Source organism: Rutidosis leptorrhynchoides, chromosome 9 (genome assembly GCF_046630445.1).
Source record: "Rutidosis leptorrhynchoides isolate AG116_Rl617_1_P2 chromosome 9, CSIRO_AGI_Rlap_v1, whole genome shotgun sequence".
Lineage (NCBI taxonomy): Eukaryota > Viridiplantae > Streptophyta > Magnoliopsida > Asterales > Asteraceae > Rutidosis > Rutidosis leptorrhynchoides.
Window position 1 is genome coordinate 312,714,726 of NC_092341.1, and position 6,000 is coordinate 312,720,725.

Below are 6,000 nucleotides of genomic sequence, written 5' to 3' on the forward strand. Positions count from 1 at the left end.
CCTGGACTAGCACCGCAACCAGAGAACTGTTCTCAAATATTAAGGGAAGTTGAAGAAAATTAAAGAACCCTTACTCAATCCTCTTGCTGAGACAGTTGATGTTATTTAGTAAAATTCTTATCGGATGTTGTTCGATGAGCAGGGAAAAAAGGATAGTAGGGTGAAAAAGATTAAGCCAAATACTTTGTGGAAGGAAAATGGCAAATCATTTGCTAGAAAGAATATTCCACCTTCCAAGAAAGAAAACCCATCAAAAGACACCGAATGTTTGCATTTTGGAAAAGTTGACCATTGGAGAAGGAATTATCCTATCTACCAATCTAAGCTAAGAAATGGCACGGCTGGTGAGACTAGCAATCAAGTATATTCATATACAGTTATATAATTTCTTCTAGTGATTCCTGGACTTTTGTTACCGGTTGTGACCTTCACATCTGTAACAATAAGAAGGGAATGAGAAGAAGTATTAAACTGAAGAAAAGACACACTGGATTTGGGAGTTGGCAATGGGGATTGAGCTTCTGCTGAAGATATTGATTCCTATAAGCTTACTCTTCCAAGTGGTCTTATTGTTTTGTTGAAACAATGTCTCTACGCTCATAATATTACGAGCTACATAGTTTGAAAGATGCTGGTTTTGAACTTGCATTTACGCACTTTTGTGTTTCAGTTTCTAAGGATAATATTTTTATTTAGTACCTATCCATGTGATGGTATTTTTGAAATTGATATGCATGGTGTGATTTCAAATGAGAATTCTGTGTATACTTGTACCGCCAAACGATTCACGCAAGACTTGAATAAGACCTATCAATAACATTGTTGTCTTAGTCATATAAACAAACAACGCACTTCGAAACTCCAATCTAATGGACTTTTGGAATCAACTGGCTGTGAGTCATTTGATATATGCGAGTCATATTTATATGAAAAGATGAGAAAGGCTCATTTCTCTGATTTAGGTGAAAGAGCTAAAGATCTTTTAGGACTAATACATACTGATGTATGTGGCCCTTTTAGAGCAATGTCTAGAATGATGAATCTTACTTCATTACATTCACTGATGGTTATAGCACATTTGGTTATGTTTACTTGCTGAAACATAAACATGAAGTTTTTGAAACGTTCAAAAGTATTCAAAAATGAAGTATATAGTCACCTTGGAAAGACCATTAAAGCACTTCGCTCTGATGGAGGAAGTGAGTATATGAGTCAAGAGTTTTTTAGACCACCTGAATTGTGGGATTGTCTCACAATCCACTCTATCTTACACACCATCACACAATGGTGTGTCTGGGTGGAGGAATCGAACACTACTTGATATGGTTAGATCTATGATGATTCTGACTACTCTACCACTGTCTTTTTGGGATATGCATTAGAGTTTGCTGCAGGCATACTCAATATGGTTCCAACCAAGAGGGTACAAAAGACACCATTTTAGCTATAGCACGGGAGCAATCCCAAGTTGTCTTACTTGAAAGTCTGGGATTGTGAAGCATATGTGAAGCATGACACTTCAAACAAATAAGAACCCAGAAGTATCAAATGTCACTTTGTGGGATACCCAAAGGAAACAATGGGTTACTACTTTTACTACCAAGCTGAAAACAAAGTGTTTACTGCTCAGTTTGCTAAATTCTTGGAAGGAGATCTTCTCTTACAAGAAATCAGTGGGAGTAAAGTAGATCTTGAAGAAATTCAAGAATCACAAAGTAACATACCTTCTGAAGGCACTAGCCAACCGCACGTTGAATCTGAACACACTGTTGGTGAGCTAGAACGTGTTGCACCTGTACTTCGTAGATCTAGTAGAGCTCCTCATCAACTCGAGAGGTTATATCTTCTGATTAATTCAGATAACTCTCATCTAGGGGATTATGATGAACCCTCTAGTTACCTTGAGGCCATATTGAAATGTCCCGTTCTTATTGATTAAAAACGTTCCATATTAATTGATTTCGTTGCGAGGTTTTGACCTCTATATGAGACGTTTTTCAAAGACTGCATTCATTTTAAAACAAACCATAACCTTTATTTTATCAATAAAGGTTTAAAAAGCTTTACGTAGATTATCAAATAATGATAATCTAAAATATCCTGTTTACACACGACCATTACATAATGGTTTACAATACAAATATGTTACAACAAAATAAGTTTCTTGAATGCAGTTTTTACACAATATCATACAAGCATGGACTCCAAATCTCGTCCTTATTTAAGTATGCGACAGCGGAAGCTCTTAATATTCACCTGAGAATAAACATGCTTTAAACGTCAACAAAAATGTTGGTGAGTTATAGGTTTAACCTATATATATCAAATCGTAACAATAGACCACAAGATTTCATATTTCAATACACATCCCATACATAGAGATAAAAATCATTCATATGGTGAACACCTGGTAACCGACATTAACAAGATGCATATATAAGAATATCCCCATCATTCCGGGACACCCTTCGGATATGATATAAATTTCGAAGTACTAAAGCATCCGGTACTTTGGATGGGGTTTGTTAGGCCCAATAGATCTATCTTTAGGATTCGCGTCAATTAGGGTGTCTGTTCCCTAATTCTTAGATTACCAGACTTAATAAAAAGGGGCATATTCGATTTCGATAATTCAACCATAGAATGTAGTTTCACGTACTTGTGTCTATTTTGTAAATCATTTATAAAACCTGCACGTATTCTCATCCCAAAAATATTAGATTTTAAAAGTGGGACTATAACTCACTTTCACAGATTTTTACTTCGTCGAGAAGTAAGACTTGGCCACTGTTGATTCACGAACCTATAATAATATATACATATATATTAAAGTATGTTCAAAATATATTTACAACACTTTTAATATATTTTGATGTTTTAAGTTTATTAAGTCAGCTGTCCTCGTTAGTAACCTACAACTAGTTGTCCACAGTTAGATGTACAGAAATAAATCGATAAATATTATCTTGAATCAATCCACGACCCAGTGTATACGTATCTCAGTATTGATCACAACTCAAACTATATATATTTTGGAATCAACCTCAACCCTGTATAGCTAACTCCAACATTCACATATAGAGTGTCTATGGTTGTTCCGAAATATATATAGATGTGTCGACATGATAGGTCGAAACATTGTATACGTGTCTATGGTATCTCAAGATTACATAATATACAATACAAGTTGATTAAGTTATGGTTGGAATAGATTTGTTACCAATTTTCACGTAGCTAAAATGAGAAAAATTATCCAATCTTGTTTTACCCATAACTTCTTCATTTTAAATCCGTTTTGAGTGAATCAAATTGCTATGGTTTCATATTGAACTCTATTTTATGAATCTAAACAGAAAAAAGTATAGGTTTATAGTAGAAAAAATAAGTTACAAGTCGTTTTTGTAAAGGTAGTCATTTCAGTCGAAAGAACGACGTCTAGATGACCATTTTAGAAAACATACTTCCACTTTGAGTTTAACCATAATTTTTGGATATAGTTTCATGTTCATAATAAAAATCATTTTCTCAGAATAACAACTTTTAAATCAAAGTTTATCATAGTTTTTAATTAACAAACTCAAAACAGCCCGCGGTGTTACTACGACGGCGTAAATCTAGTTTTACGGTGTTTTTCGTGTTTCCAGGTTTTAAATCATTAAGTTAGCATATCATATAGATATAGAAAATGTGTTTATTTAATTTTAAAAGTCAAGTTAGAAGGATTAACTTTTGTTTGCGAACAAGTTTAGAATTAACTAAACTATGTTCTAGTGATTACGAGTTTAAACCTTCGAATAAGACAGTTTTATATATATGAATCGAATGATGTTATGAACATCATTACTACCTCAAGTTTAGTAGGTAAACCTACTGGAAGTGACAAGAAATGATCTAGCTTCAAAGGATCTTGGATGGCTTGAAAGTTCTTGAAGTAGTATCATGACACAAAAACAAGTTCAAGTAAGATTTTTACTCGAATTAAGATAGTTTATAGTTATAGAAATTGAATCAAAGTTTGAATATGAATATTACCTTGAATAAGAAGGATAACCTACTGTATATAACAAAGGTTTCTTGATCTTAGATGATTACTTGGAATGGATTAGAAAGCTTGGAAGTAAATTAGTAAACTTGAAGGGATTTTTGAAGTGTTCTTGAAGTGTTCTTCCTATGATGATTATAGCTTGATTATTGAAGTGATTTTTGATGAAGATGATGATTAACTACTGGAAAAATACGTTCATAATAGTGTGTGTGTGTTGAGAGAGAATTAGAAAGAGAATTGGAAGTGAAATGGAGTGAATGATGAGTGGTAATTGGTGAGTGGTGAGTGGGGTTAAAAGGAGTTCTAGTTAGTTGACTAGCTCATGGTAGAAGTTAAAATTGATTAGTCATACATGACATAATCAAGAGTGGAATCCCATGCTAGTTCCTATTGGTATATACCCATAGTAAGTACGTTTTGAAGCTGTGTATAATACGGGTAAGAATACGACTAGAATTCTCGATGAAAGAAAAGAATGGGAAAGTAACTGTAACCATTTTCGTTAAGTATGAGTGTTTTGATATATGTCTTGAAGTCTTCTAAAAATATTTTAATACATCTAAATACACTACATGTATATACATTTTAACTGAGTCGTTAAGTCATCGTTAGTCGTTACATGTAAGTGTTGTTTTGAAACCTTTAAGTTAACGATCTCAATTAATGTTGTTAACCCATTGTTTATTATATCTAATGAGATGTTAAATTATTATATTTTCATGATATTATGATATATTAATATATCTTAATATGATATATATACATTTAAATGTCGTTACAACGATAATCGTTACATATATGTCTCGTTTCGAAATCCTTAAGTTAGTAGTCTTGTTTATATGTATATAACTCATTGTTAATATACTTATGGAGATAATTACTTATCATAATCTCATGTTAACCATATGTATATCCATATATATATCGTCATGTCGTTTTTACAAGTTTTAACGTTCGTGAATCGCCGGTCAACTTGGGTGGTCAATTGTCTATATGAAACATATTTCAATTAATCAAGTCTTAACAAGTTTGATTGCTTAACATGTTGGAAACATTTAATCATGTAAATATCAATCTCAATTAATATATATAAACATGGAAAAGTTCGGGTCACTATAGTACCTACCCGTTAAATAAATTTCGTCCCGAAATTTTAAGCTGTTGAAGGTGTTGACGAATCTTCTGGAAATAGATGCGGGTATTTCTTCTTCATCTGATCTTCACGCTCCCAGGTGAACTCAGGTCCTCTACGAGCATTCCATCGAACCTTAACAATTGGTATCTTGTTTTGCTTAAGTCTTTTAACCTCACGATCCATTATTTTGACGGGTTCTTCGATGAAGTGGAGTTTTTCGTTGATTTGGATTTCATCTAACGGAATAGTGAGATCTTCTTTAGCAAAACATTTCTTCAAATTCGAGACGTGGAAAGTGTTATGTACAGCCGCGAGTTGTTGAGGTAACTCAATTCGGTAAGCTACTGGTCCGACACGATCAATAATCTTGAATGGTCCAATATACCTTGGATTTAATTTCCCTCGTTTACCAAATCGAACAACGCCTTTCCAAGGTGCAACTTTAAGCATGACCATCTCTCCAATTTCAAATTCTATATCTTTTCTTTTAATGTCAGCGTAGCTCTTTTGTCGACTTTGGGCGGTTTTCAACCGTTGTTGAATTTGGATGATCTTCTCGGTAGTTTCTTGTATAATCTCCAGACCCGTAATCTATCTATCCCCCACTTCACTCCAACAAATCGGAGACCTGCACTTTCTACCATAAAGTGCTTCAAACGGCGCCATCTCAATGCTTGAATGGTAGCTGTTGTTGTAGGAAAATTCTGCTAACGGTAGATGTCGATCCCAACTGTTTCCGAAATCAATAACACATGCTCGTAGCATGTCTTCAAGCGTTTGTATCGTCCTTTCGCTCTGCCCATCAGTTTGTGGATGATAG